This window comes from Mustelus asterias, chromosome 22 (genome assembly GCF_964213995.1).
Source record: "Mustelus asterias chromosome 22, sMusAst1.hap1.1, whole genome shotgun sequence".
NCBI lineage: Eukaryota > Metazoa > Chordata > Chondrichthyes > Carcharhiniformes > Triakidae > Mustelus > Mustelus asterias.
The window spans coordinates 4,605,026-4,627,467 of record NC_135822.1 but is presented as its reverse complement, the minus strand read 5'-3'; the positions used below and the strand labels follow the sequence as shown (position 1 = coordinate 4,627,467).

The 22,442-nt window shown below is 47.3% G+C and overlaps 1 protein-coding gene across 17 annotated transcripts in view; it reads right to left on the bottom strand.

Annotated features, from left to right (window-relative positions):
- casz1 (castor zinc finger 1) overlaps positions 1–22,442 on the bottom strand; it is a 445,565-nt gene that overhangs the window by 335,056 nt on the left and 88,067 nt on the right. The window contains exon 1 of one of the 17 annotated variants that reach the window (XM_078238640.1): positions 11,807–11,828. The exons of the other annotated variants lie outside the window; for them this stretch is intronic. The gene's annotated coding sequence lies outside the window, so the exon portion shown is untranslated. Of the gene's footprint in view, positions 1–11,806; positions 11,829–22,442 lie in introns of those variants that run through there. 17 annotated transcript variants of the gene reach the window in all.

Below are 22,442 nucleotides of genomic sequence, written 5' to 3'. Positions count from 1 at the left end.
TCAACCTCTGATCAATTCACTCCTTAACCTTCTGAATTCCATGGAAAATAACCTTACTTTGCATAATGTCTCCTTGTACTTCAACCCTTGGAATCCAGGTATCATTCGGTAAATCTATACTGGACTCCATCTAAGCCATATCATTCTTAAAGCGTGGTGCCCAGAGCTTGCAGTGCTCCATGTGTGCTCCTCTCAAGGCTTTGTATAGCTGCAGCATTACTTCTATTCTCTTGTATTCTAGTCCTGTAGATATAACGGCCAACATTCCAGTTGCCTCTTTGATTGTTTTCTGTACCTGTTCATGACATTTTAATGATCCATGTGCCAGGATTTCCAAATCTCTTTGAACCTTCATTGTTCCTAACTCTTCACCATTTAGGAAGTAGTCTTGTTCTATCCATTTTTTTAGGTACAAAGTAGAGGAGCTTTCATATACCTACATTGAAGTTCCATTTGCCATAGTTTGCCCATTTTCTTGCTATTCACACCTACTTGTCATTTTATGTTTCCATCCACATTGCTTAAAATCTGTGAAAATATGGTGAATTATCGAGGACCCAACACGGATCCTTGCGGGACATCACTAGTCAGACTCTGCCAGTTAGAGTACCTGTCTATTGTCCCCACTCGCTGTCTCCTGACACTTAGCCAGTTCCTAACTAGGCCAAGAATTTGCCTTCAATTCCATAAGTTTCAACATTGGTTAACAGTTTCTATGAGGGACTTTATCAAATACTTTCTGAAAGGCATTTGTTTCTGCTCAGGTAATTTGCACACAGTAAACTACTGTGTCAGTTTGCTTCATAGAATCCCTGGAGTGCAGAAGGAGGCCATTCGGCCCATTGAGTCTGCACCGACTCTCCACCAGAGCAGCTTATCCAGGCCTTATCCCAGTGACCCAATGTATTTACCCTGCTAATCCCCCTAACCTACATATTGTGGGACACTAAGGGGCAATTTAGCATGGCCAATCCACCAAACCTACACATCTTTGGACACTAAGGGGCAATTTAGCACGGCCAATCCACCTAACCTGCACATGTTTGGATGTGCAGTCAGCAGCGCTCTTGAATCTGAGTCAGGAGGTTGTGGGTTCGATCCCCCCTTGGCACACAGTTTAAGCTGCCCCTCCATTGTCATACTGAGGGAGTGCTGCATTGTTGGGGGTGAGTGCAAGGGATTCACTGGCTTCCTGATCAATGTTCCTCCTTCATAATCCACCTCCAAAACCACACTGACTGGCTACGCTGCTCATTGCTGCGTGTGAGATATCTCAACATGAAGTGCCAGACGTGTCCTCAAAATCAACAGTACAATGAAATTGGAATAAGGCCATTCGGCCCCTCAAACCTGCCCTGCCATTCAACAAGATCATGGCCAATCTTCCACCTGAACTCCACATTCTTGCGCCATCCCCACATCCCCTTATTCCCCAAGAACCTATCGACCTCTATTTTGAAAGTACTCAGCAACTGAACATCCAGGCTGAAATTCTCCCGTCCCTCTTGCCATGGGAATCGTAGCGGGTGAGACGGAAAATGAGGCAGACCGTTTAAAGGTGTGTTGAGCTTGGGGGGTATGTCCGGTCTTGGAGAGTGCGCGGTCAGTGAATCCCCCCCCTAGAGTCCACTGGGGTAGAGATATCCAAAGACAATCGGCTGGATAAAGACATTTCTTCCCATCTCAGATCGACCACTTATTCTGAGACAGTGATCTCCATGTTCAAACCCCCGTCCCCCTCCCCCGAAAGACAGAGTAAACATTCTCTCAAGTCTGCTGTACAAAGATCCAACCAATGCGCACTGCTGTGAAAGAGGAGACATTGCTATTTAAACAAGAGGGGAGGTGATAGTCCAGTGGTATTATTTGATTTGATTTATTATTGTCACATGTTTTAACATACAGTGAAAAGTATTGTTTCTTGCACGCTATACAGACAAAACATACCGTTCATAGAGAAGGAAACAAGAGGGTGCAGAATGTAGTGTTACAATCATTGCTAGGGTGTAGAGAAAGATCAACTTAATGCAAGGTAGGTCCATTCAAAAGTCTGACAGCAGCAGGGAAGGAGCTGTTCTTGAGTCAGTTGGTACGTGACCTCAGACTTTTGCATCTTTTTCCCGAAGGAAGAAGTGGAAGAAAGAATGTCCGGGGTGCGTGGGGTCATTAATTATGCTGGCTGCTTTGCCGAGGCAGCGGGAAGTGTAGACAGAGTCAATGGGTGAGAGGCTGGTTTGCGTGATGGATTGGGCTACATTCATGACCTTTTGTAGTTCCTTGGGGTCTTGGGCAGAGCAGGAGCCCAGACCAAGCTGTGATACAACCAGAAAGAATGCTTTCTATGGTGCACCTGTAAATGTTGGTGAGCATCGTAGCTGACATGCCAAATTTCCTTAGTCTTCTGAGAAAGGGTCCAGATGACAGCTTTGGTAAAGAGTCGTCTGGACTCGAAACGTCAGCTCTTTTCTCTCCTTACAGTCGCTGCCAGACTGGCTGAGATTTTCCAGCATTTTCTCTTTTGGTTTCAGATTCCGGCATCTGCAGCAATTTGCTTTTATCTAATATTCTGGGTACTGTGGTGAACCATCGTTGGTTCCCACCAGGTAGTACTGAGCCAGAGTCTGGCCAGTACTATGAGTCTGTATATATGTTGCTGTTGGGGTTAGGGTTGGGTTGTTCTACATGTTACTGTTGGGGTTAGGGTTGGGCTGTTCTACCTGTATTATAGTTATTATGGTACATCCCAGTCGGGCTCCGCCTCCTGAGAGAGGTATAAAGGTCACTGCTCTGTCTGGGACCCGTCAGTCTGGGGTCGTGTATTATATATGGTAGCTCTATTGTAGTAGTCAATAAAAGCCTTTATTTCCTTGAGCATCTCTAGCCTCGTGAGTTATATCGCGCATCAGGCACCCAGATTCGAATCCCACCACAACAGATGGTGGAATTTGAATTCAGTAAAAAATACCTGGAATTAAGAATCTACTGATGACCATGAAACCATTGTCGATTGTCGGAAAAACCCATCTGGTTCACTAATGTTCTTTAGGGAAGGAAATCTGCCGTCCTTACCCGGTCTGGCCTACACGTGACTCCAGCGCCACAGCAATGTGGTTGACTCTCAACTGCCCTCAGGCAACTAGGGATGGGCAATAAGTGCTGGCCCAGCCAGTGGTGCCCATGTCCCACGAATGAATAAAAGAAAACACAACTCCTTTTTCAGCTATCATAGAAATCATAGAAACCCTACAGTGCAGAAGGAGGCCATTCGGCCCATCGAGTCTGCACCGACCACAATCCCACCCAGGCCCTACCCCCACATATTTACCCACTAATCCCTCTAACCTACGCATCTCAGGACTCTAAGGGGCAATTTTTAACCTGACCAATCAACCTAACCTGCACATCTTTGGACTGTGGGAGGAAACCGGAGCACCCGGAGGAAACCCACGCAGACACGAGGAGAATGTGCAAACTCCACACAGACAGTGACCCGAGCCGGGAACCGAACCCGGGACCCTTGAGCTGTGAAGCAGCAGTGCTAACCACTGTGCTACCGTGCCGCCCCGATTGGATATCCAAGTATGGTGTTGCTGATTGCTGGAGCATGATTGTGTCATGTGCCTGCAACCCAGAGCATTGCTCAGAGATCTCGAGGTAAGACGGTGGTAGGCGGTCAGCCAGAGATTTATTGCTGCTGATTGGTACATTTCTAGTAAATTCTAGTATCAAAACAGTCGAAAGTTGCATGTCTTTCATTCTCATATTTTAAAATATACTTTCGACACTTTGAAGTGTGACATCTGCTGTGTGATGGATGTTGTTAAATCTCACACACAGATAGATCTGTCTCCAGTTTCTGAAAGTTTATAATAAACTTCAAAATTCTAACCCAGAGAGAAAAAATAAATTGCTGTGTTTTTTTTTAAGCCATTGTCTCTCACCCCTGCGTGGTGTCTTTGCAAACGAGCGTCGCATCAATAGGGATTCCAGAACAAAATGTTGAAGCTCTGGGGACTTTTAGCAACTGAAGTCTATGTTGCTGGCTGCTGCCATCCCGGTTGCTCAGCAGGCTATGGGTTAACGGATCTGGCAGCATGGCGTTCCTGCATTCAGCAGGCTATGGGTTAACGGATCTGGCAGCATGGCGTTCCTGCATTCAGCAGGCTATGGGTTAACGGATCTGGCAGCATGGCGTTCCTGCATTCAGCAGGCTATGGGTTAACGGATCTGGCAGCATGGCGTTCCTGCATTCAGCAGGCTATGGGTTAACGGATCTGGCAGCATGGCGTTCCTGCATTCAGCAGGCTATGGGTTAACGGATCTGGCAGCATGGCGTTCCTGCATTCAGCAGGCTATGGGTTAACGGATCTGGCAGCATGGCGTTCCTGCATTCAGCAGGCTATGGGTTAACGGATCTGGCAGCATGGCGTTCCTGCATTCAGCAGGCTATGGGTTAACGGATCTGGCAGCATGGCGTTCCTGCATTCAGCAGGCTATGGGTTAACGGATCTGGCAGCATGGCGTTCCTGCATTCAGCAGGCTATGGGTTAACGGATCTGGCAGCATGGCGTTCCTGCATTCAGCAGGCTATGGGTTAACGGATCTGGCAGCATGGCGTTCCTGCATTCAGCAGCGGGAAATGCTGCTTTGCCCCTTCATCCTGTCCGTGCGTTTTGTTTACACCATTTAGGACTAAGGCGAAGAGAAATGTCTTCACCCAGAGAGTGGTCAGCCTGTGGAATTCGCTGCCACAGAAAGCAGTTCAGGTCAAACCAATGCTTGTTTCCAAGAAGCAGTCGCTTGGTACTTGTGGTGAAGGGGATTAAAGGATATGGGAGGAGGGGAGGGGGGGGGGAGGCGTGGTCAGGCTATTGAGTTGGATGATCAACCATGATCATAATGAATGGTGGAATAGGCTCGAAGGGCCGAATGGCCTCCTTCTGCTCCTATTTTAATCCTGAATATTCTTTTCTTTTTTGTTAAACCAAGTTATGTTTACTTATCCTCTTTCTTCATGTGTGTTCATACTTTATGGATGGAACTCTGAGTGAGTTGCTTGCTTCGGGTTTGGAGACCCTGTCCATACGGATCTCGATTTTAAAATTCCCATTCGTGTTTTCGAATCCCCCCACGGGCTTGCCCCTCGCTGTCTCTGTCATCTCCCCCTCAGCCCAGGAGAACGCTGCGCTCATCTAATTCTGGACACATCAGCAGCCCCAATTTTAATCACTCCACCATTGGCCACAGTGCCTTCAGCTATTGGGATTCCTCGGATCTGGAATTCCCCTCACTCCCTCCGTGACTTTCCACCACTCTACCTCTCTCCCCTACCTCTGTTATGGGTTTGTGGCTGCCTGCTCCAATATCTCCTTATGTGGCGTGGTTAGCTTTATAACAACTCTGAAAAAAGCATTGTGGGACATTTTAATTAAGTTGTAGGCACTACATAAATACAAGTTGTTGTTGGTGCCCAAGCTTAGTTTGCAGGGGTTCTGGGGTGTACAGATTGTGGCATTGCTACACGCACCCTCGCTATATTTCAATTAGTATTTTTGTTTCATCTTAAACTTTGTTATTTCATGCACATCGAGGAAGAATCACAAAATCCTACAGTACAGAAGGAGACCATTCGGCCCATCGAGTCTGCACCGATCACAATCCCACCCAGGCCCTATCTCCATAACTCTATGCACTTACCCTAGCTAGTCCCCCTGACACTAAGGGGCAATTTTACCATGGCCAATCCATCTAACTCGCACATCTTTGGACTGTGGGCGGAAACCCGAGCACCGGGAGGAAACCCACGCAGACACGAGGAGAATGTGCAAACTCCACACAGACAGTGACCCAAGCCAGGAATCGAACCCGGGTCCCTGGCGCTGTGAAGCAGCAGTGTTAACCACTGTGCCACTCGAGTTGAACTGAGTGGCTTGCGAGGCCAGTCCAGAGGAATAGCTGGAGATTTATTCTCCACCTTGGCCGTGCTGCAGTTCACGCTTGGCTTGGTAAAGTACAATGTGATCTGCAGTCTGCAGTTCTGGTCTAACCACTCCATTTCTGTACCGGATTTGGCACCACAAAGAACAGCAAGGGAATGCGCCTGCTGCCCGCTCTGATCTGTCTGACGAATTCTCCGTGGCCCACATGTGACTCCAGATCCACAGCAATGTGGTTGACTCTTAAAAAATGCCCTCTGGACTGGCCTCGCAAGCCACTCAGTTCAACTAGGGATGGGCAATAAATGCTGGCCCAGCCAGCAATGCCCAGCCAGCAATGCCCAGCCAGCAATGCCCAGCCAGCAATGCCCAGCCAGCAATGCCCAGCCAGCAATGCCCAGCCAGCAATGCCCAGCCAGCAATGCCCAGCCAGCAATGCCCAGCCAGCAATGCCCACACTCCATGAAAGAATAAAGAGGGGAAAAAATTCACACCTTTATTCTGAAGACACTGGCAACGCGGGGGCATTTGCTGATTGGCTCGGAACTGTGGCCATGACTGCAACATCTAAAGTTCCCGGTTGTGATTGGTTGGGATGTTGCACCTTCTAGTTTGATTGTGAGGAATACTTTAATGAGATGCTGATGCCCACGGCACATGTCAAACTAAATCGTCTGTTAGCAAATCAACTTTCTCCATAGCTCCCCCGAGCCCAGCAGCCAATAATCTCTCTCTCAATATTAACAAAACGAAGGATTTTGTCATCGACTCCAGGAAGCGTAGTGGAGAACATGCCCGTCTACATCAATGGGGATGAAGTAGAAAGGGTCAAGAGCTTCAAGATTTTAGGTGTCCAGATCACCAACAACCTGTCCTGGTCCCCCCCATGCCGACACTATAGTTAAGAAAGCCCACCAATGCTTCTACTTTCTCAGAAGACTAAGGAAATTTGGCATGTCAGCTACGACTCTCACCAACTTTTACAGATGCTCCATAGAAAGCATTCTTTCTGGTTGTATCACAGCTTGGTATGGCTCCTGTTCTGCCCAAGACCACAAGATACTACAAAGGATCTTGAATGAAGCCCAGTCCATTACACAAACCAGCCTCCCATCCATTGACTCTGTCTACACTTCCCGCTGCCTCAGAAAAGCAACCAGCATAATTAAGGACCCCACGCACCCCAGACATTCTCTCTTCCATCTTTTTCCGTCGAGAAAAAGATACAAAAGCCTGAGGTCACGTACCAACCGACTCAAGAACAGCTTCTTCCCTGCTGCCATCAGACTTTTGAATGGACATACTTCGCATTAAGTTGATCTTTCTCTACATCCTGGCTTTGACTGTAATATTACATTCTGCACTCTCTCCTTTCCTTCTCTATGAACGGTATGCTTTGTATGTATAGCAAGAAACAATACTTTGCACTGTATACCAATACATGTGACAATAATAAATCAAATCAAACCTAATCAAATCAGCCAAGTCAATCAAACTCCAATAAGTCCAGGTGAAGAGTATCGTATAGAACATTCAAAGGGATTATTGATCAAACCTGCACAGTGTTGGAGGAATAGATAAAAGCATTTGTCGCATTTTACTTATGATACATCCTTTAAATCGGCCTCACAATATAAGGGCAACAATCTGTGAGTGTTGGTTCGTGTGCTCTCAGCTCTTAATGTGTTGAGTGAATCTTTCCTGGTTACCTCTCCAAGTTAGACAGATTATCAAGGTAGTAACTGGGCAGAAATGTCAGGATCCGCGAACCTTCTCAGAGTAACGGTGCCAATCTCCTACACATTACAGCCAAGAGATTGAACCTGCAACATCATTCTTCAGAGTAACATTCTGACGTAGCAATAGGCCAACTTGATCGAGCAGCATCTTGTTTGAAGTCATTTTCAAACAACTGTATTTCTTTTCTCATTTCGATACAGGCAGGAGGGTTTTAAATGGGGCTGCAGTACCTATAGATCAGAATTAAATCAGGAATACAGTACACCTTCAGCCATGCGTGACCAGAACTCGTCCACAATGACTGCGGTACCTGCACTGGCTCTATATCCATCTCCCTGCTTCGACAAGAAGCAAATGACAGGATGATAACTGTGCAGCACTTTGAACTTACACAACTCCTTCTGGCACAAAACTGTGTTCCGTCTGCCAGTTATCAGCAACACGGTCAAATCTCCGGTTACACATTGTTCAAAATATTGATTTTTCTGGTCTTACTAATTTTAATTTGGAAGAAAATAAATCATGCAACACAGTTCTACTGATACTGACTATAATCCAGGTGGTGATCTGAATAAAGTCTACTCATTTAACTACATCTGTTCGCGGCAATGACTGCAGTGTCTGACTACATAATGGTTTGAACCTGTTCTTCACTCTGTGCATTCGCTTCAGTCGGACTAGCAGGACTAACGACCCAGATCCCGAGAGCAGTGCAACAACAATGATGGTCTCTTGTCCAGCTGCATTGCGACACCGTGAACAGGATAGGGTGGCACGGTGGCACAGTGGTTAGCACTGCTGCCTCACAGCGCCAAAGACCCACATTCAATCCTGGCCTCGGGTGACTGTGTGGCATGTTCTTTCCGCATCTGTGTGGGTTTCCTCCGGGTGCTCTGGTTTCCCCTCACTCTCCAAAGATGGGCGGGTTAGGTAGATTGGCCATGTACATTGCCCCTTAGTGTCCCAAAATGTGTAGATTGGATGCACCAGCCATGGGAAATGTGTGGGGCTATAGGGATAGGGTGGGGAGTGGGCTTGGGTACAATACACTGTCAGAGAGTTGGCGCAGACTCAATGGGCTGAATGGCCTCCTTCTGCACTGTAGGGACTCTATGAAGATGGGATCTCACAGGAGACTGAGTTATATTTCCATAGCACTGACCTGATTATTGATTTAATCTCTATAATTTATATATACATGTGTATGTGTGTGTGTGTGTGCGTGTGAGTGTGAGTGTGTGTGCGTGTGTGTGTGTGTGCGGCTGGTGATCTGCACAGCAATGTTTCAGTGCAGTGTCACATGGTGGAAGGATAGGCCTGGGTTTAAGTCTAGCCCTTGGCTGACCCCTGGCTTTGGGTTTCCTCCAAAGGTATTTTGTTCACTCCTCGAGGCCCTCACTCTTCCTCTACAGAGTAGCACAGCTGCTTATTGCCTCTCTAACACTTCACAATGCAGGGTAAGCCTCTCACCTCCGGTGTCTACATAACCACTTAACCAAAGGCTCATCCAGGCTGAGTCTGCCTCCAGCTGATGGTCTGTTACAGAACCACATGGAGCGTAAACTTTAAATCAACTTTGTGAAGTTCGGGTTCTGAATAAAGGCTCTAGAATCATAGAAAATCATAGAAGCCCTACAGTGCAGAAAGAGGCCACTGGGATCATCGAGTCTACACCGACCACAATCCCACCCAGGCCCTCCCCCCATATCCCTACACATTTACCCGCTAATCCCTCTAACCTACGCATCTCAGGACACTGGGACAATTTTTAGCATGGCCAATCAACCTAACCCGCACATCTTTGGACTGTGGGAGGAAACCGGAGCACCCGGAGGAAACCCACGCAGACACGAGGAGAATGTGCATACTCCACACAGACAGTGACCCAAGCCGGGAATCGAACCCAGGCCCCTGGAGCTGTGAAGCAGCAACGCTAACCACTGTGCTACCGTGCCGCCCTGCCCTGCTCTAGGTTGATGTGACAGCAAAATACACCCGTCATATTATGAATTACTGAAATGCTTTTGGTAAAAGAAGGAAGGATGTCCATTAGCATAACATTTAAACCTTTATACATCCTTTGACTGTTGCTTTAAAATCTATGACCAAACAAGTGGACAGTATAGGGGAGTAGCATTGCAGCCTTGTTACTGTACCAGCAATCTCTTGGCTTGGACTATTGACTCGGAGTCAGGAATTCAAAACCCAGCAGTGCAGCTGGAGAATTTAAATTCAATGAATTAAATAAGTCTGGAATATAAAGCTGGTCTCAGTAATTGTCACCCTGAAGCTATGCTGATAAAAACCCATCTGGTTCACTAATGTCCTTTAGGGAAGGAAATCTGCCGTCCTTACCCGGTCTGGCCTACATGTGACTCCAGAGCCACAGCAATGTGGTTGACTCTCAACTGCCCTCTGAAAGGGCCGAGTGAACCACTCAAGTGTATCCAAGAAGGAGGCTCATGGGAATTTAGTGATGGATAATAAATACTGGCGTTTCCTGATGCCCATCTCCCATTAATTTTTTTAAATGTAGATATTTATTTTTGTGAATTTTGTCTGGATTTTGGCCATGGTACATATGTAGGGTTACAGGAATAGGGTGGGGAAAGGTACTCTGTCAGAGAGTCGGTGCAGACACAATGGGGCCAAATGGCCTCCTTCTGTACTGTAGGGTTTCTATGATTCTAACTCTGGAGTGGCTGGGAGATTCAACACAAATCTGATTCCCTGAATGCTGTCAAACTTGGAACTGGAATATTAGTCATCACAGTGGGCAAGTGCGAGGTCGTGCACTTTGGAAAAAAGAATAGAGGCATGGACTATTTTCTAAACGGTGACAAAATTCATAATGCTAAAGTGCAAAGGGACTTGGGAGTCCTAGTCCAGGATTCTCTAAAGGTAAATTTGCAGGTTGAGTCCGTAATTAAGAAAGCAAATGTAATGTTGTCATTTATCTCAAGAGGCTTGGAATACAAAAGCAGAGATGTACTTCTGAGGCTTTATAAAGCACTGGTTAGGCCCCATTTGGAGTACTGTGAGCAATTTTGGGCCCCACACCTCAGGAAGGACATACTGGCACTGGAGCGGGTCCAGCGGAGATTCACACGGATGATCCCAGGAATGGTAGGCCTGACATACGATGAACGTCTGAGGATCGTGGGATTATATTCATTGGAGTTTAGGAGGTTGAGGGGAGATCTAATAGAAACTTACAAGATAATGAACGGCTTAGATAGGATGGACGTAGGGAAGTTGTTTCCATTAGCAGGGGAGACTAGGACGCGGGGGCACAGCCTTAGAATAAAAGGGAGTCACTTTAGAACAGAGATGAGGAGAAATTTCTTCAGCCAGAGAGTGGTAGGTCTGTGGAATTCATTGCCACAGAGGGCTGTGGAGGCCGAGACGTTGAGCGTCTTCAAGACAGAAATTGATAAATTCTTGATTTCTCGAGGAATTAAGGGCTATGGGGAGAGAGCGGGTAAATGGAGTTGAAATCAACCATGATTGAATGGTGGAGTGGACTCGATGGGCCGAATGGCCTTACTTCCGCTCCTATGTCTTATGGTCTTATGGTCTTATTTGCAAGTTTTAATGGGCAGCACAAAGCAATCTGGAAGGTTCTCACTGTTAGAAAGCAACATCTGACACTCAGCAAAGTCAAAGAATCTTTCCAGGACGGAGATGGTGTGTGAGGCAACGTTCCGAGAGACTCAGGAATTCCTGGTTTGTGGAAGAGTCTGTTTACAGCAGGTGATTATAAATAGCGGAATGGTTAATGGTTCTGTTTTGTACCAGTCCAGTTCAGATCAGATTATCAAGTATCTCTGATGGATTGAGTCAACTTTGAAGCCTGTGCTATATATAGAGTGACATCCATTATTGAAGCAAAGAATCAAATGAAAATAATATGAGCGTTTCAGATCGGCTGGTCATTTCTCTCGAAACACCACTGCAGAAGGAAAAGCTAAACTCGCATCCCCCTACATCAAGGTTCGACCAATTTCTTGAAACTTTGGACTTGCTGGAAAAGACGCATTACAATGTTTTCAGCCTCTTATATCTATACAAGTCATCCAGCATGGTAATCTATCCCCCCGACAGCAAAAGGCATTTCCAATTCCACGCACCTTATCCCATCAGTTTGAAACTCTGCCAGGCAATCAGGTCCGTCTCTTGCTCTGCAGGACACACATCGAGGCCATGGGTCTGCAAGTCACTTCTGTCTGCCTCCCACTGGAACCCGTGAGCTATTCGGCCGTGGTGTGAGTTTCCTGTGGTCCGTTTGAGTTGAACATGGCCTTTTCAGCTTTGGGTCCCATGATGCCAGGAAGGGAACTCTGCGGTCCAGCTGCGTGTGCTGGAGTGTAAACTTCATCGCGGAGAGATGACTCGATTCACCTCATGTTAAAATGATGCTTTAACCCAGCTCGTGCTCTCAATCCCCACTCCCAGCCCCAAGGACAATAAGATTGTGGCTGCTCTATTATACACTCAGGAAATTGAAATGATGTTGACAAGTGCTGTATCAGGGTGGATTATGTTAAATAAACAAACATACCAACACCCCAATAGGGGCAGGGGGAAGGCCATTCAGCCCCTCGAGCCTGCTCCACCATTCAATAAGATCATGGCAGATCTGATAGTAATCTCAACCCCACATTCCCACCTACCCCGGTAACCTTTGACTCCTTTGTTGATCAGGAATCTCTCTACCTTCGCTTTAAAAATATTCAATGACTCGACCTTCACTGCTCTCTCTGGGGTAAGAGTTCCAAAAATTTATGTGAGAGAAATAAAATCCTCTCATCTCCATTCGAAATGGGAGATCCCTTATTGTTAAAGTATTCCTTAGTTTTAGCACTCTTAAAGTTAATCCAGTTCTAGCTTCTTACATTTAATCACGTTCTAGGACTCTTATATTCAATCCGGTTCTAGCACTTTTATATTCAATCTGGTTCTAGCACTCTTATATTCAATCCGGTTCTAGCACTCTTATATTCAATCTGGTTCTAGTGCTCTTAAATTCAATCCAGTTCTAGCACTCTTATATTCAATCCAGTTCTAGCACTCTTATATTCAATCTGGTTCTAGCACTCTTATATTCAATCTGGTTCTAGTGCTCTTAAATTCAATCCAGTTCTAGCACTCTTATATTCAATCCAGTTCTAGCACTCTTAAATTCAATCCAGTTCTAGCACTCTTATATTCAATCCGGTTCTAGTGCTCTTAAATTCAATCCAGTTCTAGCACTCTTATATTCAATCCAGTTCTAGCACTCTTAAATTCAATCCAGTTCTAGCACTCTTACATTCAATCCAGTTCTAGCACTCTTATATTCAATCCAGTTCTAGCACTCTTAAATTCAATCCAGTTCTAGCACTCTTATATTCAATCCAGTTCTAGCACTCTTAAATTCAATCCAGTTCTAGCACTCTTACATTCAATCCAGTTCTAGCACTCTTATATTCAATCCGGTTCTAGCACTCTTATATTCAATCCGGTTCTAGCACTCTTAAATTCAATCCAGTTCTAGGACTCCTCTATTCAATTCGGTTCTAGCACTCATATTCAATCCGGTTCTAGCACTCTTATATTCAATCTGGTTCTAGCACTCTTATATTCAATCCGGTTCTAGTACTCTTATATTCAATACAGTTCTAGCACTCTTATATTCAATCCGGTTCTAGCACTCTTACATTTAACGCCATGAACGAAATCAATATTCTATTGAGTCTCCCCCTTCTCTGTTCCAAGGAAAGGAAGTGACGGCATCTCAGGCCTTTCCCACCTCCGCCCAGGAGTGATTAGAGGATTGGGTTCCAGCATAACGTCTTCCATGGCCGATTAACCAGCTGAGATGTGAGGAAAAGCTTTTTCACCCAGAGTGTGGAGACGGTCTGGAATGCGCTGCCTGGGAGGGTGGTGGAGGCGGGATGTTTCACATCCTTTAAAAAGTATCTGGATGAGCACTTGGCACAGCATAACATTCAGGGCTATGGGCCAAGTGCTGGCAAGTGGGATTAGGTGGGAGGTTAGGGCCTTTCATGTGTGTTGGTGCAGACTCGATGGACCGAAGGGCCTCTTCTGCTCTGTATGATTCTATGACAGTCAAAGAATTGGAGCCTGCAGGCATCAGGAGTGGAAAAGGGAAGTGAAAATAGACAAGGAAAGCAAACAAACATTTACAACATACTGTTAATGCTAAGAAAACGTTAGCATTTCCTACAAAGGGATGGGTGCTGAAAACCGTTCAAAATAAAATTCTAAAGTGTGTCACCCGTTGACACAAGCCAGACAAACCAAATTGCTTCAACTCTGATTCCTCCTCTCTAATGCTTTCCTTCCAATACTTCGGCCAAATGTTTCTGGTTAAGTCCAAATTTTGTTTTTAATTTGCAAACTGCTGGGTTTTTTTTGCCGTTCTGCATGGGCTGCTCTTACCCGAGGGAGGGTTTTTTTCCCCTCTGTAAATGTTGCTTTAATCTCTTTTGCGACCACACCAAAAACAGGAGCAGCCTTTAGAAAGACAATGTTAATTGCTGGAGTATTGTGACAGGAATCCAGTCCATATTTTCCCACTCACAGCTGTATGTGTGTGTATGTGTGTGTGTGTGTGTGTGTGTGTACACTAAGTGTAAATGAATGGGTAAGCGAAAGGATTATGAGATTGAAACAGATTCTTTGGAACTGAATTTCATTCACTGAGTAATTTTGGATCAACAAAATTTGTAAATTTTACCATATTTTTGCAGTGGGAATAAAACATCATTGAAAAACTGGGGTGTTATCCGAATCAAACTTTGTCATCTGTGTTAAATTCCATGATCATTTATCTCTGGATCGTTTTCATACATGTGGAACTTCTACAATTTTGCTCTTCACTGCTAACCTAGCTATTGACGTTTTGTTGCAAAGATGTTTGCAAACTTTTCTAGCTACCCCTGTGTATCCCTGTCGTGTATCCTTGAGGTACCTCTGAAGGCCAGTTCCTACGTTTCTAATGTTTGCTAAAAATTGATCTCCATTCTGTTACAAGATATAAATTAACATCTCCCCAACTCTCAAACTGCGCACCGACATCGAGGGCAGATATCCTGATTCACCCGAGGATGTTACAGGACAGTCAGGTTTACATTCAACTAAGCTCTTGAAATATAATGACCGATGTAGCAATGTGATTTAGATGTGGAGTTGCCGGCGTTGGACTGGGGTAGGCATAGTAAGTAGTCTCACAAGACCAGATTGTAATATACCTGGTGTTGTGAGATAACTTACTATGATTTAGAAAACAGGGTATAAGTAACTATCGACTGGAATTGTCTCATATCATCTCATGCCCTATAGTGCGGGAAGATTCTATTCAGCCTATTGAGCCTGCACCAACACAGTCCCACCCAGGCCCTATCCCCATCATCACATGTATTTACCCTGCTAACCCCCCTGACACTAGGGGCAATTTAGCATGGCCAATCAACCTAACCTGCACACCTTTGGACTGTGGGAGGAAACCGGAGCACCCGGAGGAAACCCACGCAGACATGGGGGGAGTGTGCAAACTCCACACAGACAGTCACCCAAGGCCAGAATCGAACCCAGGTCCCTGTGAGGCAGCAGCGCTAACCACTGTGCCACCCTGCCGCCCTAACCACTGTGCCACCCTGCCGCCCTAACCACTGTGCCACCCTGCCACCCTAACCACTGTGCCACCCTGCTGCCCTAACCACTGTGCCACCCTGCCACCCTAACCACTGTGCCACCCTGCTGCCCTAACCACTGTGCCACCCTGCCACCCTAACCACTGTGCCACCCTGCCACCCTAACCACTGTGCCACCCTGCTGCCCTAACCACTGTGCCACCCTGCCGCCCTAACCACTGTGCCACCCTGCTGCCCTAACCACTGTGCCACCCTGCCACCCTAACCACTGTGCCACCCTGCTGCCCTAACCACTGTGCCACCCTGCCACCCTAACCACTGTGCCACCCTGCCACCCTAACCACTGTGCCACCCTGCTGCCCTAACCACTGTGCCACCCTAACCACTGTGCCATCGTGCCGCCCCAACCACCGTGCCACCGTGCCGCCCCAACCACTGTGCCACCGTGCCGCCTGTCTCCTATAGTGATCATAAAACTATCCTTTGCGTTGAACAGGAAATTTAAAGTCTTTCTTTAAGAAGCTTAGGAACCTCATAAAGACATCATTCAGCCTTCACGTGAGTTCCCGCAGCTCCTGCCAGGTGCAATAGGAGTGATGCGGTGTGGTATATGGCTCACTATGGCAGGTAAACACAGGATCTGATTGACATGAGTCGTAGGTATGTCTATTGACTGGTGCCTTTCAACGTGCAGACTTTGCTGAGCTAAAAGACAGTCTCCGATAAGACTCATCAAAAGGGATTTTAACCACCTTCAGTCGACAGAAACCAGCTGCCCCCTTTTCAAGTTATTCTGAGAAAAGAACAGCTCCAACTGTGCACGGGAGAAACTGTCGCTTTTGTGGGGGCCGGAGCAGTGACTCAAATACTTTTCACAGGGCAGGCCGGATAAGAGCAGATGATGTGCAGTTGTGCTGTTGCAGCACTCATCTGTACACCAAGTACTGGCTGCACAAACAGCTTTGCCTGTGTTCATCCCAGACCTTTTTGTGGAATGCTGCCTGATTTTCCGGGCCGGCAGGTGGGATGGTCAGTGGGCAAGAACCTGTCGCGTTGGCTCCTCGTTGCCTTTCATTCCCATCTTCTAAGGGGAGAGAGCTGTGCAGCGACAGTGAGGAGTCGATGCCGGGACCCCTAGACCGCTGCCCAGTGGAATTCTGCTCCTCAGCCAGGGAATGGAGAGGACCAGGGAGACGCAGATCCCCGCGCTCCCGTCACTATCCTGTCAATGACCAGAGCGGTGAGGAAAATCAATCCCCAGGGGGCAATGTAGTGGGGGGGACGTGGTTTCAGGAATAGGCCAGGGGATGGGCCTGGGTAAGATGCTCTATCAGAGGGTCGGTGCACACCCGGTGGGCCGAATGGCCTCCTTTGGCCCATTGAGTCTGCGCCAACCCTCCGACAGAGCATCTCACCCAGGCCCATTCCCCGCCTTACCCCATACATTTACCTCGCTAATTCCACTAAGCTGCACATCTTTGGACATTAAGCGGCAATTTAGCACGGCCAATCCGCCTAACCTGCACATCTTTGGACTGTGAGAGGAAACCGGAGCGCCCGGAGGAAACCCACACAGACACGGGGAGGACGTGCAAACTCCACATAGACAGTGACCGAAGGCAGGAATTGAACCCGGGTCCCTGGCGCTGTGAGGCAGCAGTGCTAACCACTGTGGCACCGTGCCGCCATGTTCAGTTTCTGGTCAATGGTAACCCCTAAGAGATTGCAAGTGGGGTTTGGGGATTCAGTGATACTAACGCCATTGACTGTCAAGGGGAAATGGTTCGGTTCTTTCAGGCTGGAGATAGTACTCGCCTGGCAGTTGTAATGAATGTTTGATTTGATTTGATTTATTATTATCACATGTATTAACATACAGTGAAAAGTATTGTTTCTCGTGCGCTATACAGACAAAGCATACCGTTCATAGAGAAGGAGAGAGTGCAGAATGTAGTGTGACAGTCATAGCTAGGGTGTAGAGAAAGATCAACTTAGTGTGAGGTAGGTCCATTCAAAAGTCTGCCAGCAGCAGGGAAGAAGCTGTTCTTGCGTTGGTTGGTACGTGACCTCAGACTTTTGTATCTTTTTCCCGATGGAAAAAGGTGGAAGAGAGAATGTCCGGGGTGCGTGGAGTCCTTAATTATGCTGGCTGCTTTGCCGAGGCAGCAGGAAGTGTAGACAGAGTCAATGGATGGGAGGCTGGTTTGCCTGATGAATTGGGCTGCATTCACGACCTTTTGTAGTTTATTGCGGTCTTGGGCAGAACAGGAGCCATGCCAAGCTGTGATACTTGCCACTTAGCAGCCCCAGCCTGAAGGTTGTGGTGTCGGTTCAGCCATGCCCAGCTGAGTTTGAGCAACAAATGGTGAACTTTGCACTCGACTTGGCGAGGCACGGGGTGGGTGTTGTGGAACATGTGGTGGCAGAAGATGAGGAGAGGACGCTTCATGGTGACACTGGAGACCTTGAAAAGGGAGGTAGTCCCCACTCTAGCGGAAGTGGGGAGGGGGGGGGGGGGGTGGAAAACCACTCACTGAAAACGGGCAAGGAAAGCATTAAGAAGCGGAAAGTAAAACTTGCAGGAATATTTATCCCAGCTCCCGGCAAGGCTGAGGGGAGGTAGAGAGGATGTTGGGTGGACAGAGTTTGCGAGGGAATTCTTTTTTAAGGGATCTCATTGTCTTTTTTAATTAGTTAGAGAAATAAATCACACACTAACGAGGACAGTCTGCAAAACAAGGAAATAACGCAAAGGCTGAAGCCAGGATTCCAAACGGAAAGAGTTTTGTCAACAATATAAACAAAAGCAATGGAAAAAAGAGCACAGCCCAAACACCGGCGAGCAGAAACTGCCTCTCTCCCTTTTTTATAAGTTTAATCACACTCTATTCAGTGTGTTTAAAACAATATCAGCTTCCAAAGCCTTTGAAACAGCTGTGCAGCGCTGTACAAATAGGAGCTGGGAATGCGGCCTTCCTCTCCCAAACCATTCTCAGCACAGAGCGCAAAATAACACACTGCCTGAAAGCCAAATTATTAAATTCCAGGAAAAGCAGCCACCAGGAATCAAAGCGGGGGGGGGGGGGGGGCGGGGGGGGCGGGGGGGAAGAGAGATGACACATCCTGGAAAGGGTGTCAGGTCATTGGCAGCTCCTCAGAACTCATCGCTCTATTTGACCGAGGGGGCCACGCTTTTCATTGAGGGAACTCAGCTCCTCGTCCAGTCCTACGCCGGGTAACCCGGAAGAGGCAGAGGTGAGGGTTCAAGGGTGACAGAGTCCACCCGCCGTTCCCTTTCAGTTGGCCCAGAACGACACCAGGACGAGCGGAGTGAGCTTCTGCCCAGTTACCGTGAAACTCGGCATTTCGTAAAAAAGAAAACTTTCTATTTCCATTTTACCGACTGTTGCCGGTGGCTTTACGCGGTTGCAAAGCTGCAACTTAGTCTTTACCAGATGGATTTCACCATTCTCTTCAGAAACGTTTGATTTTGGGCTGTAATCATGTACAGGATTACTGAGGAGGGGGGAAGGAATGTCCTCATCAGGGTCTCTGCTTAGCTCTGCACCCGCATGGCCCCGCACTCGCCAAGAAGATACCTCACGAGCTTCGCTCAACATTCAATATCCTGCAGATTCACAAAGCACTGAATAAACGGATCACACAACAGGGCAACTTTAGATCAAACTCGGCTTCTAAACTGCGCTTTCTTCAGTCAGATGGAAACTACAGCATTGTTTAATTCAACAGTGACTTCCAGCGCTTGGTTTTATGTTTGCTGATGAATGTGTGTGTGTGTGAATGGGTGTGAGTGTGTGTGTGAGTCTGAGTGTGAACGTGTGTGTATGAGTGTGTGTCTGTGTGTGATTGTGAGAGTGTGAGTGCGTGTGTGTGTGAGTGTGTGTGTGTGTGTGAGTGTGTGGGTGTGAGAGTGCGTGAGTGTGAGAGTGCGTGTGTGTGAGTGTGAGTGTGTGAGTGAGTGTGTGTGTGTGAGAGTGTGAGTGTGTGTGCGGGTGAGTGAGTTTGTGTGAGTGTGTGAGTGTGTGTGAGTGTGTGTGTGTGTATGTGAGTGTGGGTGAGTGTGTGAGTGTGTGAGTGTGTGTGAGTGTGTGTGTGTGTGTATGTCAGTGTGTGTGAGTGTGTGTATGTGAGTGTGTGTGTGTGAGTGTGTATGTGAGTGTGTGTGAGTGTGTGTGTGTGTGTGTGAGTGTGTGTGTGTGAGTGAGTGTGTGTGTGAGTGAGTTTGTGTGAGTGTGTGTGAGTGTTTGTGTGAGTGTGTGTGAGAGTGTGTGTGAGAGTGTGTGTGTGTGAGTGAGTTTGTGTGTGAGTGTGTGTGTGAGTGTGAGTGTGTGTGTGTGAGTGAGTGTGTGACTGTGTGTGAGTGAGTTTGTGTGAGTGTGTGTGTGTGTGTGTGTGTGTGTGTAAGTGAGTGTGTGTGAGTGTGTGTGAGTGTGTGTGAGTGTGTGTGAGTGTGTGTGTGTGTGTGTGTCAGTGTGTGTGAGTGAGTGTGTGTGTGTGTTTGAGTGAGTGAGTGTGTGTGAGTGTGTGTGCGTGAGTGTGAGTGTGTAAGTGTGAGTGTGTGTGTGTGTGTGTGAGTGTAAGTGTGAGTGTGTGTGTGAGAGTGTGTGTGTGTGTGAGTGTGTGTGTGAGTGTGAGTGTGTGTGAGAGTGTGTGAGTGTGTGTGTGTGTGTGTGTGTGTGCGTGAGAGTGTGTGTGAGTGTGTGTGAGGGTGTGTGTGAGGGTGTGGGTGTGTTGTGCCGATGCAGCTTTCTGTCAGTCAGAAGTTGCAACAAACACAGAACTTTTCAAATAAAAACACAATGCCATTTTTGATCACGAAACCTGTATTTCCAGTCTATTATTAAATATAGTTTTGCAAACGAACATTTATATCTCCTAGCAACTGCACTATTAAAACATAATATAGATTTTTCCAGCCAAACCTATCCAGGAAATGTTTGTTTAAAATGTAATTCCTCTTCATTTTCACCCTGCTCCAAGGACAGACTGTGCGATGTTGCTGCTATTTGTTCCGTGGATCCCACCTCATGTCTGCTCTCCCCGTACCTGCCCCGTTTCGCTAAATGAAGCATTTGGCTCAATGTGAAGATTCCCAATGTCTGAAACTTCCAAGGCTCTTTGCATGTCTGCTTGGTGAAATGGATTCAAACACACACATTTCTGCTGCCTCACTGCGCCAGGGACGCAGGTTCGATTCCCGGCTCGGGTCACTGCCTGTGTGGAGTCTGCACGTTCTCCCCGTGTCTGCGTGGGTTTCCTCCGGGTGCTCCAGTTTCCTCCCACAGTCCAAAAGACGTGCTGGTTAGGGTGCAGTGACCATGTTGAATTCTCCCTCAGTGTACCCGAACAGGCGCCGGAGTGTGGCGACTGGGGGATTTTCACAGTAACTTCATTGCAGTGTTAATGTAAGCCTACCTGTGACTCATAAATAAACTGAAACTTAAACTTCTGGAAGTCAGGATCTACCCTAGGCCCAGAGCTGGAGGTTGTCTCTTGGGACTTGTGTGGAATTAGCATTTCTCTTGTCCCTGGGTGTGCACTCCAAGTAAAACTGCTCATCATTCTGGGGAATTAAGCAGCAAATTTATGAGTTCACTTTCCGAGACTTCAAGAGTAAACAGGACGTGGGGAATGGGAATCTCTCACTGGTTCAGTCCGAGGCTCTCTCTGAGTCTGACGGGGGTTCAGGGAGATTGTTTGGACAGAGCAATTTTTATACTGCAGCGGGAGGTACCTGAGGTTGCGACTGACACTTTGAGGTGAAACATTTTCTCATTCTCAACTTTGAACCTCCGTCATCCTGTTAAATGGAAGCAGCAGGGGATCGCATTTCCAATTTCCATCACTCCACCATTGGTGATTGTGTCATAGTCACAGAGTCATAGAGGTTTACAGCATGGAAACAAGCCCTTTGGCCCAACTTGTCCACGCCGCCCTTTTTTTTAAACTCCTAAGCTAGTCCCAATTGCCCGCATTTGGCCCATATCCCTCTGTACCCATCTTACCCATGTAACCATCTAAATGCTTTTTAAAAGACAAAATTGTATCCGCCTCTTCCTTCCCACGCCTACCCCCGCTCCGCCGCCCCCCCGCCCTGCCGCCCCCACTCTCCTGCCATGAATGTCTCTTACACTGATCTCAATGTTGGACACTAGGGCTGATATAACCCCCCCCAACACAACTGCCCAACTAACCACCCCTCTTATCCACTCCCCAGCCCCCTGTCCCAATCTGATGACCCACCCATTGACCCAACAGCCCACTCCTCTGACTCAACCCCACTCAATTCCCTGACCCGACTACCCATGCCCCCTCCAACTCGACAGTCCAGCTTCCCAACCTGGCAACCCACCCCTCTCACCCAACTCCCCCACTACTCAACCCGACTGCCCACCCTGACTGCCCACCCCAGCTGAAACCCCGCTCAGACCCCTCTCAAGGTGGAATGCTGGAATATTTCTCTGGGCCTCGAAGGAGAGACTCCAGTCTTCACTTTTCCATTATTGTTAAACAATAGCAAATCCCCCAACTCAGTGTTGGCAAAGTCTGAGTATCGCCTGTCAAAGTCAAGGCTGGAGTAACAACTTAATTGAAACACTAAAATTAGATTCTGCCATGTCACTGTTTTGTTAAAATATTTATTTAATTTTAAATTGTCTTTGCGGTAATTATGGAGTTCCAGACAAGCCTTCCATGCGTCCGTATCCGAAGCCACAATGGCAGGCCCACTGTCTCCAAACTGAGGGGTTGTCGTTAATTGTGCTGAGCTCCCCGGTGAGTTAAAAGGTATCGAGGTTTCTGTGTGAGCCTGGACTGGGGCTGAACGCATCTTCACCAATTCAGCCTCCTAAAGGCAGGTGTGGTTCCCCACACACACACACACACACACACACACACACACACACAGTGACGCGGAATGTGGCCCTTCCCCAGCCATTCTGCCACTGGCTTCAGTGCTTCCTCTGTCAGACTTTTGACAACATTTACTGATTGAGATTAAACCGTGCCGTGTGTATTTCCTGTTGTGGACAGGCTTCAGTCGGATTAATAATGGATAGATTAATAAAGAGTGACCCGAAATGCACCC